At 36.9% G+C, this 13,077-nt stretch overlaps 1 protein-coding gene across 12 annotated transcripts in view; it reads left to right on the top strand.

The window, feature by feature from the left end:
* LOC102951328 (WD repeat containing planar cell polarity effector) overlaps positions 1-13,077 on the top strand; it is a 619,322-nt gene that overhangs the window by 532,539 nt on the left and 73,706 nt on the right. The gene's annotated exons all lie outside the window — the stretch shown is intronic.

Here is a 13,077-nt window from a genome sequence, read left to right as displayed (position 1 = left end):
AAAATGATATGTTAGTCTTCCCTTTTACTCTATGATGACAGCTGTGAGGGAAGATTTTAATTAGGGAGAAAGAAAGTTATTTCAAATACTTTATTTGTTTGTCCTACCTAAATCATCAATGAAAATGACCAAGTTTAATTGAAGACAAACCAATTGTTTCGTTGATTACTCTGATAGAACCAAAATAAAATTGAAGAGATAATCTAAAACCTAGGATTCTAATGGACCCAGCTTTTCCAGGTTAATGAGACATTCTGTCTCATTTTGTTCTGTAAAGGGCCACATGGTAAATATTTTAGACTTTAGGGGACATAGTTTCACAACTACTCAGCTCTGCCATTGGGCAAAAGCAGCCATAGATAATAGAATATGTAAATGAATGATCAAGGCTAAGTTCCAATGAAATTTTACTGTGGGCACTGAAATATAAATTTCACACAATGTTCACTTGTCACAAAACATTATTCTTCTTTTGACTTTATTTCCACTATTAAAAATATAAAAATCACTCCTAGCTTATAGGTTGCAGAAAAACAGGCATCAGGCTAGAGTTAGCCTGGTCATAGTTTAGTAACCCTCATTTTAATAGATTATTTTTGTTCTTGTTTTACAGACTTATTTCTGTGTATTAGCTGTGTCACTGAGATTTTTTTTTTAAATCTTCTTTAAAGTAAATATTAGCAGGGTGCCTGGGTGGCTCAGTCAGTTAAACATCCAGCTCTTGATTTCAACACAGGTCATGATTTCACAGTTGAGATGGAGCCCTGGGTGGGGCTTTGCACTGACAGCACAGAGCCTGTTTAGGATTTTCTCTCTCTCTCTCTCTCTCCCTCCCTCCCTCGCTCCCTCCCTCTCTTCCTTCACTCCCTTCCTCCCCCTCCCCTGCTCACTCTCTCTCTCAAAATAAATAAACTTAAAAAGTAAATATTAGTATCTTCAACTTCACTATTAAATAAGTTGCTGTGGTTTATAAGCTACTCAAGTTGGTGGTATTTTGGTACAGCAGCCTAAATGGATTAAGACAATAATAGGACACTTTATTTTTGACAACTTGATGAACACAACAACCCCAGATGCTCCAGACTTATAAAGATTAAAAAAGTTATCTTGGTCCATCCTGCCCTCTTAAAAGTAGAAAAACCAATTTCTCATAAAAATGAATAACAGTAAAAGTTGCCATCAAATCTCATACAAAGTTCCTTATAAAAAGTAGAATAAAGAGCAGGATAATTTCCCTACAATGAAAGCACTCTAGAAAAACATGCCCAAAAGTAGATGAAAACTGACCCTATTATTCTAAAGTAGGTTTAAATAAATTAACACAATGATAGAAGTTATGAAAGAACAACATAAATCAGTATTAAGAGAAATTGAGAACTAAGGTGATTAGAGAAGATTTTTTAAAGATGAAAAAATAATTAGAAATAAAAGGAAAAAATCATTTCAGAAGTAAAGCTTAGACTAGAAGGATCACAAAATCAAATAAATACAATGCCTAAGATAACTGGAAAATTTGAAGGGGAAAACACTTGAAAAATAAAAAATAACTGGAGGACTCTATCAACAAAATAAGAAGGGCAACCTACAGAATGGGAGAAAATATTTGCAAATCATTTATCAGATAAATGGTGAATATCCAAAATACATAAAGAATTAATACAACTTAATGGCAAAAAAACCTAAATAAACCAATTAAAAATGGCTAGAGAATCTAATAAGGTGCTCAACATCACTAATAATCAGGGCAATGCAAATCAAAACCACAATGAGGTATCACCTTAACAATTGTTAGAATGGCTACTCTCAAAATTCCTCAAAAAATTAAAATTAAAACTACCATATGATCTAGCAATCCCATTTCTAGGTATGAATACAAAGAAAGTGAAATCAGAATCTTGAAGAAATATCTGCACTTCTATGTTCATTGCAGCATCATTCACAAGAGCAAAGACATGGAAGCAACCTGTGTCCACTGATGGACCAATGGATAAAGATAACATGATACACACACACACACGCGCACGTGATATATATACACAAACAGACACACAATGTAGTACTATTCACCCATAAAAAATAGATTGAAATCTTGCCATTTGCAACATGGATGGACCCTGAGGCACTATACTAAGTGTAGTATGTCAGACAGAAGAGGATGAATGCCTTATGAGGTCAGTTATATATAGGATCTAAAAAAAAACCCAAAGACAAAAAAGGAAAATGAGCATATGGATATAGAGACAGATTGGTGGGTGCCTGAGGAAGGAGTTGGGGGGTGTGTATGAAATGGGTGAAGGGGTCGGAATGTACAAATTTCCAGTTATAAAATGAATTAAGTCATGAGTATGTAGTGTACAGCATGGTAAATATAGTTTATAATAGAGTACTGCAAATTTGAAATTAGCTATGAGTGTGGATCTCAAAAGTTCTTTTTTTTTTTTTTCAAAAGTTCTTATCACAAAGCACAAAAGATCCAATATGTGTGTTTTAATAGTTTCTAAAGAAAAAAACTGAAAGCAATACAGGGAGGAATATTTTAAAACTCTAAAGAAAATGTTTCTGAAATTTAAAAATTTTATGCTTACAAAATGAAAGGACATATCACGTATCTAGAAAAATCGGCTTAAGTCAGCCAATATCAAGACATACTTTAATGAAATTCTTGGACTTGAAGCAAAGAGATGCTTTAAACATTCACACAAAAATACTGAGTCCTTGTAAAGAAAAGAAAATCAGATAGTGACCATTTTTTGATAGCAACACTTTTATAGTAATATATTTAAGATATTCAAGAAAAGGAAATGTTAGCGAAAGATTTATATACAACCTAAACAACCTATTATTCCCATGAATTATTCCCGGGAAATCTAGAGAAAGAAATGCAGGCAACCAAAATGACTAAGAACATCTATATAAGGACGAGTGGTAAGCATTATAAATTTATCAAACTATAAAACTAAATGATGAAGCCACAGCAATTTGAGAAACAAGAACAAACCTCGAGGTATCTCAAGCCCAGATTTCAAGATATACTACAAAGCTTGCAGACGAAGAATGAAACTGGACCACTTTGTTAACATCGTAACATTCACCACCGGAGCCACCCAGGGGTCCCGGATCATAACATTAACAAAAATAAACTCAAAATGTATGAAAGACCTAAATATGAGACCTGAAACCACAAAACTCCTACAAGAAAACATAAGCAGTAATGTCTTTGAAATCGGTCTTAGCAACATTTTTGTAGATACATCTCTTCAGGCAAGGGAAACAAAATACAAATCAAACTACTGGGACTACACCCAAATAAAAAGCTTTTGCACAGCAAAGAAAACCATCAACAAAGCAACTTACTGAATGGGAGATGATATTTGCAAATGACATATCTGAAAAGGGGTAAATATCTGAAATTAAGAACTTATACAACCCAACACCAAAAAACCATAAATAATCCAATTAAAAAATGGACTGAAGACCTGAATAAACATTTTTTCAAAGAGGACAAACAGATGGCCATAGACACATGAAAAGAAGTTCAACATCACTCATTATCAGGGAAATGCAAATCAAAGCCACAATAAAATATCACCTTACATTTGTCAGAATGGTTAAAATCAAATAGACAAGGAATAACAAGTGTTGGTGAGGATGTAGAGGAAAAAAGGTGGGAAGGTACATTGGTGCAGCCACTGTAGAAAACAGTATGGAGGTTCCTTAAGAAATTAAAAATAAAATTACCGGGGCGCCTGGGTTGCTCAGTCGGTTGAGCGTCCGACTTCGGCTCAGGTCATAATCTCGCGGTCCGTGAGTTCAAGCCCCGCGTCGGGCTCTGTGCTGACAGCTCAGAGCCTGGAGCCTGCTTCAGATTCTGTGTCTCCCTCTCTCTCTGCCCCTCCCCTGTTCATGCTCTGTCTCTCTCTGTCTCAAAAACAAATAAAACATTAAAAAAAAAAAAAAGTTTAAAAAAATAAAATAAAATTACCATATGATCCTGTAATCCTATTACTGGGTATTACCCAAAGAAAATGAAAGCACTAATTCAAAAAGATACATGCATTCCTATGTTTACTACAGCATAATTTACAATAACCAAGATATGGAAGCAACCCAAGCCCAGTAAAAGATGAATGGATAAAGATGTGGTATGTATATACAATGGAATTGTACTCAGCCAAAAAATAGAAATAAAATGAAAATGAAATCTCGGGGCTCTGGCGTGGCTCAGTTGATTGGGCATCTGAATCTTGATTTTGGCTCAGGTCATGATCCCAGGGTCGTGGGATCAAGCCTTGTATTGAGCTCCATGCTGAGAGTGAAGCCTGCTTAAGATTTTGTCTCCTCTGCCCCTCTCCCACTTGCATTCTCTCTCTCTTTCCCTAAAATAAATAAATTAATTAAAATAAATAAAATTTTACCATTTTCAATAACATGGTATTGTCTAAATACCATTGTATTTAGAAGGTATTATGCTAAATGAATTGTCAGAGAAAGACACATACCATATGACTTCACTTATATGTGGAATCTAAAAAAACAAACAAACAAATGAACAAACAAACCAAAAGGAGAAACAGACCCATAAACACAGAGAAAATACTGGCGGTTGCCGTAAGGGAGGAGAATGAAGGAATGGGGTTAAGAGGAGGGGGAGGTTATAGGCTTTCCGTTATGGAATGAATAAAAGTCTTGGGGATGAGAGGTACAGCATAGGGAATATAGTCATTGATATTGTAATAGTGCTATATGGTGACACAGGGTAGCTATACTTGTGGTGAGCACAGCATAATCTATAGACCAATGAAATTAATATTTGGTATACCTGAAACTAATGTAATGTTCTGTGTTGAGTATAATTTTTTAAAAAATGAAATCTTGCCATTTGCAATAACATGGATGGAGATGGAGCCAGAGAGTATGATGCTAAGTGAAATAAGTCAGAGAAAGACAAAGACCATATGATTTCATTCATGTGGAATTTAAGAAATAAAACAAATGAACAGAGGAAGAAAAAGAGAGAAAGAGACAAACCAAAAAACAGACTCTTAACTATAGAGAACAAACTGATGGTTACCAGAGAGTAGGTGGGGAGTGGAGTTGGTGAAATAGGTGATAGGGATAAAAGGGTACACTTATGATGAGCACTGAGTAATGTACAGAATTGCTGAATGGCAATACTATACACCTGAAACTAATATAACACTATATATTAACTAAACTGGAATTAAAATTAAAAACTTAAATCCTAGATGATTCTACTCATATGAAATATTGAAAATAGTCTAAGTAAAAGGTGGTTGCTAAGTGGGGGGATTGGTATTTAATGGGTATAGAGTTTCAGTTTTGTTAAGTGTAAAGGTAGGTTCTAGAGAATGTTGCAGAACAACGTGAATACACTTATCATTACTGAACTATATAGTTAAACATTGTTGAGATGGTAAATCTTACATATTTTTTACCACAGTAAAAAAACTGGCAGTTATAAGGGAGGACATAACACAGTTTAGCTATCAAAAAATGTGGGGAGAATGAGAAGAGTACAATAAAAGTAAACTAAATACAATGACTGCCTTGTAGATACTGGCTGAACGTAAGAGATAACTTCAAATCTGACATTGGAGAAGAAGGACAAAAAGAAAAGTGGGCTTATAGCTAATTCCAGTATTGCTCACAGTAGGGAACCAACAGACAGTACTCCCCATATAAACGATAAGTGTCAAGGGTATTATGTAAAGGTACACATATAGGGGCACGAGGCTGGCTCACTTAAGTGTCTAACTCTTGATTTTGGCTCAGGTCATGATCTCACGTTTCATGAGATCAAGCCCCATGCTGAGAGTGCAGAGACTAGGGATTTTCTCTCTCCCTCTCTCTCTGCCCCTTCCCCACTCATGCACTCTCTCTCTCGCTCTTAAAATAAATAAAAACTTAAAAAAAACAGATATAAATGTACAGATATAAATGTAATTATTGGAAAAAAAAAACCAAACCTTCCTAAATATTAAAAGTTTATACATACACATTAAATAAGGCAGATAATATAGTCTCTCTGTGTATGTACAATGAAACCTGACAAATGTGAGGCCAGACATAAAGATCTTAATAAATGTAAATGAATTAAACTCCTTTATAAAAAGACAAAGTTCAGATTAACTAACAAAGCAAAATCCAATACTATGCTGCATGCAAGATGGATATACAATCTTACTCTCTGAGAGAGAGAGGAAGGGATAGATGCAGGGAGAGGAAAAAAGATTAATTCAGAAAGTTTACAAATAGGGGTGCCTGGGTGGCTCAGTCGGTTAAGCATCCAACCTCGGCTCAGGTCATGATCTTGTGGTTCATGGATTCAAGCTCTGCATTGGGCTCAATACTGACAGCTCACACAGCCTGGAGCCTGCTTTGGATTCTGTATCTCCCTCTCTCTCTGCCCCTCGCCCCCCCTCTCTCTCTCAAAAAGAAACATTAAAAAAATTTTAATGAAAATTAAAGAAAGTTTAAAATAATAGGACAAAGATGAGGATAAATGCAAATTAAAAGAAATGGGAGGTCACACTTTGAGAACTGATAAGGTAGAATTCAGACCAAAAAGAGAAACAAAGAAGGACACTTCATAATGCTAAAAGATGCAATTCACAATAACGATGTAACAGTTACAAAAATTCCAAACAACACAGTGACAGTTATCATTAAGCAAAAATTATACAAAGTGCAAGGAGAATATACTCTCAATTTAAGAAAGATCAAGTGGACAAAATATTAGAGGATATAAAACACCTAAACATAATCAGTGAGTTAGTTCTTTTAGATCTATAATAAATTCTGAATTCTGATAATAGAGGATTACCTTTTGGTAGATGCTCATGGAAACACTGAGGAAAATTAGCCGTATCTTAGGCTACATAGAAGGGAAACTTCAATAAGCCTGTTAATCAGAAAAAAAAATAGAAATAAAAGGAAAGTGTACTCTGACCTTGCTGAAAGAATAAAATGAGAATACTAGGGAAAATGGTGGTGTAGGAGGACGCTGGGCTCACCTCCTCCTGCTGATCGTTTAGATTCCACCCACATCTGCCTGAATAACCCACAAAACCGCCAGAAGGCTAGCAGAACGGACTTTACGGAGCCAAGTGTAGACAAGAGGCCCACAGAATTGGGTAGGAAGGGCAGAGATGCAGTGCACACTACACGGACTGGCGGGAGGGAGCCGGGGCGGTGGAGGGGCAGCCCACCCAGCAAGGCAGAGCCCCTGAAGTCTAGCTTGCAAAAGCGGAGGGGCCGGACTCCGTGAGTTCTGACAGCCAGGGGGACTTAACATCTGGAATGTTAAAAGTCAACAGCTCTGCTCTTGGAGAGCGGGAAGGGCGAGAGGACGTCAGGAGGGAGAGCTGTTGAGCCCCAGAAGACAGAGCTCAGCTCGGTGGGGAAACAAAGGCACTGGGAAGCACCACTTCCCTCTCTCATCCCCCACCCAAAATTCCAAAGGTAACCAGTTCCTGTCACCGAACTTGCTTGCACTGCGCAAACGCCCAATGATGTGCTTCTGTGGATCCATCCCTCCAACAGGCCTGCCTCCCTCCCAGTGCTGCAGGACCCTGCTGCAGGGGGCCACAGCCGGCAAAGCAAGTTAAGCCTGCCCTTTCTGCCCCTGTGCACCTTGTGGATCCACCCCGGCTAATATGCCCTTGGCCAGATCCCATTGAAGCAGCACCACAAGCCTGGCAGTGTGCATGTAGCCCAGGCAGGGGCCACACCACTCCACAGTGAGTCCTGCCTCTGGGAGAGGGGAAGATAAGGTACACACCAGTCTGACGGTGGCCCCGCCCACCAACACAAGTTACTCTGGACAGCACAGGGGAAGTGCCTTGCAGTTTGGAGCCATGGCAGGCACTACCCAAAGTGACGAAACGGAAGAATTCTCCTCAAAAGAAATTCCAGGAAGTAGCGACAGCTAACGAATTGATCAAAACTGATTTAAGCAATAAATGAAACAAGAATTTAGAATAATAGTCATAAAATTAATCACTGGGCTTGAAAAAGCCTAGAGGACAGCAGAGAATCTATGGCTACAGAGATCAAGGGACTAAGAAATAGTCATGAGGAACTAAAAAAATGCTATAAATGAGGTACAAAATAAAATGGAGGTTCCCATAGCACAGATTGAAGAGGCAGAGGAGAAAATAGGTGAATTGGAAGATAAAATTATGGAAAAAAGGGAAGCTGAGAAAAAGAGAGATATAAAATTCCAGGAGTATGAGGGGAGAATTAGAGAACTAAGTGATGCAATCAAACGGAACAATATCCATATCATAGGAATCCAGAAGAAGAAGAAGAGAGAGAAAGGGACTGAAGGTATACTTGAACAAATCATAGCTGAGAACTTCCCTGATCTGGGAAAGGAAAAAGGCATTGAAATCGAAGAGGCACAGAGAACTCCCTTCAGACACAATTTGAATTGATCTTCTGCACAGCATATCATAGTGAAACTGGCAAAATACAAGGACAAAGAGAAAACTCTGAAAGCAGCTAGGGATAAACAGGCTCTAGCTTACAAAGGTAGACACATAAGAGTAGTAGCAGACCTATGTACTGAAACTTGGCAGGCCAGAAAGGTATGGCAGGAAATCTTCAATGGGATGAACAGAAAAAATATGCAACCAATAATCCTTTATCCAGCAAGTCTGTCATTCAGAATAGGAGAGATAAAGGTTTTCCCAAACAAAAACTGAAGGAATTCATCACCACTAAACCAGCCCTACAAGACATCCTAAGGAGGATTCTGTGAGTGAAATGTTGCAGGACAACAAAGTACCAGAGACATCACTACAAGCATGAAACCTACAGACAACACAATGACTCTAAACCCATATATTTCAATAATAACGCAGAATATAAATGGACTAAATGCTCCAACCAAAAGACATAGGGTATCAGAATGGATAAAAAAAAAAAAAAAACAGGACCCATCTATTTGCTGTCTACAAGAAACTCATTTTAGACCTGAGGACACCTTCAGATTGAAAGTGAAGGGATGGAGAACTATCTGTCATGCTACTGGAAGTCAAAAGAAAGCTGGAGTAGCCATACTTATATCAGACTAGACTTTAAAGTAAAGGCTGTAACACGAGATGAAGAAGGGCATTATATAATAATTACAGGGTCTATCCATCAGGAGGAGCTAACAATTACAAATGTCTATGCGCCAAATTGGGAGCCCCCAAATATATAAAACAATTAATCACAAACATAAGCAACCTTATTGATAAAAAGGTGGTAATTGCAGGGACTTTAATACCCCACTGACAACAATGGATAGATTATCTAGACACAGGATCAGTAAAGAAACAAGGGCCATGAATGATACATTGGATCAGATGGCCTTGACAGATATATTTAGAACTCTGCATCCCAAAGGAACAGAATATACTTTCTTCTCGAGTGCGCATGGAACATTCTCCAAGATAGATCACATACTGGGTCACAAAACAACCCTTCATAGGTATAAAAGAATTGAGATCATACCATGCACACTTTCAGACCACAATGCTGTGAGGCTTGAAATTAACCACAGGGGAAAAGTCTAGAAAACCTCCAAAAGCATGGAGGTTAAAGAACACCCTACTAATGAATGAATGGGTCAACGAGGCAATTAGAGAAGAAATTACAAAATATATGGAAATAAATGAAAATGAAAATACAACAATCCAAACGCTTTGGGATGCAGCAAAGGCAGTCCTGAGAGGAAAATACATTGCAATCCAGGCCTATCTCAAGAAACAAGATAAATACAAAATCTAACAGCACACCTAAAGGAAATAGAAGCAGAACAGCAAAGACACCCCAAACCCAGCAGAAGAAGAGAAATAATAAAGATCAGAGCAGAAATAAACAATATAGAATCTAAAAAAAACTGTAGAGCAGATCAATGAAACCAAGAGTTGGTTTTTTGAAAAAATAAACAAAATTGATAAATCCCTAGCCAGGCTTCGCAAAAAGAAAATGGAGATGACCCAAATAGATAAGATCGTGAATGAAAATGGAACTATTACAACCAATCCCTCAGAAATACAAGCAATTATCAGAATACTATGAAAAGTTATATGCCAACAAAAGAGAATGTTATGCTAAGAGAAATAAGTCATATAGAGAAAGACAGATACTGTATGTTCTCACTCTTATGTGGATCCTGAGAAACTTAAGACCATGGGGGAGGGGAAGGGAAAAAAAAAAGGTAGAGAGGGAGGGAGCCAAACCATAAGAAACTCTTAAAAACTGAGAATAAACTGAGGGTTGATGGGGGGTGGGAGGGAGGGGAAAGTGGGTGATGGACATTGAGGAGGGCACCTGTTGGGATGAGCACTGGGTGTTGTATAGAAACCAATTTGACAATAAATTTTATATTTAAAAAAAGAATAAGATGAGAAATGATGAATAAAATAAAAATTATTTATTTCAGGCCTGTAGGGGTACCTGGCTGGCTTAGTCAATAGAGCACATGACTCTTGAGCATGGGGTCAGGAGTTCAAGCCCCATGATAGGTACAGAGACTACTTAAAAAAAAAATTAAAAGGCCTATTACTGGGGTGCCTGGGTGGCTCAGTCAGTTAAGCATCTGACTTTGGCTCAGGTCATGACCTCACAGTTCATGAGTTTGAGCTCCACATCAGGCCCTCTGCTATCAGCACAGAGCCCACTTTGGATCCTCTGTCCTCCTCTCTCTCTGCCCCTCCCATGCTTGCATGTGCACACTCTCCGTTTCAAAAATAAGCATTTAGAAAAATAAAAAATATAAGGCCTGTTACTCAGAAACTTAAAAACATATTGAATATTCTTAGATCAATATTATATATCAAAATCTTTGAGTTATCAGAGGAAAATTTATACTATTTAAGAGTCATATTAAAAAATGAAATTCAAAGACTCATTCAGAACTTAAAAGCTAAGCAACATTACTACAAAGCAAATCCTCCACGCTTCAAAAAAAAAGGGAACGCCTGAATAAAAGTGAAAGCAGAAATTAATGCTAGAATTTCTAACATTTAATTTCTAGAAATTGAAGCTAGAAAACAGAAAATGAACAAAATCAATCCAAAATATGGTCATCTGAAAAAAAACATCAATGTAGACAAATCACTAGGCTAACCTTTTTCAAAGGGAAAAGGAAGGAAACAGAAATACACAAAATTAGACATGATAAATGGGGAATGATGACCAAAACAGAAAAAATTTAAAGTATCAAAGAAGATTATTTTATTTAAATATGAAAATAAATTTGAAGACTTAGTTGGAAAGGATAATTTCCAAGAATACTACAATTTACCAGACTAGCAGTAAGTCTTAGATGAAAAGTTACATTAGAACAAAACAGATGAACTAAAATGCTCTCCCATCCACACTAAAATATCTTGCTCAGGTAGGAAAATTTTACAAAACATATAAAAATCAGATTATCTCAATGGCTGTTAAACTTTTCTAGACCAGGAAGAAAATTTCAAATTTCAAAATTCCATGTTCTGAGGAAAGTAAGCCATTAATTTTGTACTCATCAAAGGCATTACTTCAGACTACTGTGACTTAAAAAACATCATTATAGCAGTTCCTAAATGAAACATTACTAAATGGAATCCAATAGCGCATTTTAAAAACCATGACCAAGTGTGGTTTATTCCTATTTTCAAGAATGGTTTTACATTAGGAAATCTATTAATTCATTATATTCATGGAACTAAGATGTAAAATCTTATGACCACTTCCAGAAACAATGCACAAGACATGTGACACATTCAGTTCTCCCTAAGTTAACTTATAAATTTAATACTAAGTTTATAAAAATACCATCAGACATTTTTCCTCCTGATATTAAATAGTTGTAAAATTCTTTGGAAAGATGAGTAAGCAATAAAAGCCAGGAAAATCTTATAAAAGAAGAATGAAAGGGAGCTGATCCCACAGACATTTAAGCATACTATAAAGACTCTGTATAAAGTATTATATTGGTATCCCAATGGTACACAGTAGACAATCCATATGAAGTTTAGTATATGATGAGAGCAATTCAAATCAGTGAGGAAATGATGGACTTCATCTTTTAAGGAGTGGTATCTATTTGACAGTAAGGAAATGGAAAACCATCTATCATGTTTATGGATGTCAAAAGAAAGCCAGAATAGCCATACTTATATGAGACAAAGTAGACTTTAAAACAAATATTGTAACAAGAGATGGAGAAAGGCACTATATCATAACTAAGAGGGTCTAGCCACCAAGAATAACTAAATGTAAATATTTATGCCTCCAACTTGGGATCACCCAAATATATAAATCGATTAATCACAAACATAAAAAATTCATTGATAATAAAACCATAAGAGTAGGGGACTTCAACACCCCACTTATAGCAATAGACAGATAATCTAAGCAGAAAATCAACAAGGAAACAATGGCTTTGAATGACACACTGGACCAGATGGGCTTGACAAATATATTCAGAACATTTCATCCTAAAGCAGATTACACATTCTTCTCAAAGACACATGGAACATTCTCCAGACGAGATCACATACTGGGTCACAAGTCAGCCTTCAACAAGTACATAAAGATCAATATCATACCTTGCAAATTTTTAGACCACAACACTATGAAACTTGAAATCAACCACAGAAAAAATTTGGAAAGACCACGAATACTTGGAGATTAAAGAACACCCCACTAAATAATGAATGGGTTAACCAAGAAATTAAAGAGGAAATTAAAAATACATAGAAGCCAATGAAAATGAAAACACAAGGGGTACCTGGGTGGCTCAGTTGGTTGAGCATCCAACTTTGGCTCAGGTCATGATCTTGTGGTTCTGAGTTCAAGCCCCATATCAGGCTCACTGCTGTCAGCCTGTCAGTGCAGAGCCTGCTTTAGATCTTCCGTCCCTCTCTCTCTGCCCCTTCCCCACTTGCGCTCTCCCCAAAATAAGTAAATATTTTTTTAAAAAAAAAGGAAAGAAAAGAAAATGAAAACACAGCAGTGTAAAAGCTGTGGGATGTAGGAAAGGCAGTCATTACAGGGAAGAATATAGCAATCCAGGCG

This window comes from Panthera tigris, chromosome A3 (genome assembly GCF_018350195.1).
Source record: "Panthera tigris isolate Pti1 chromosome A3, P.tigris_Pti1_mat1.1, whole genome shotgun sequence".
NCBI lineage: Eukaryota > Metazoa > Chordata > Mammalia > Carnivora > Felidae > Panthera > Panthera tigris.
Note: the sequence above shows the minus strand (reverse complement) of the source record. Positions and strands in the feature narration are given on the sequence as shown.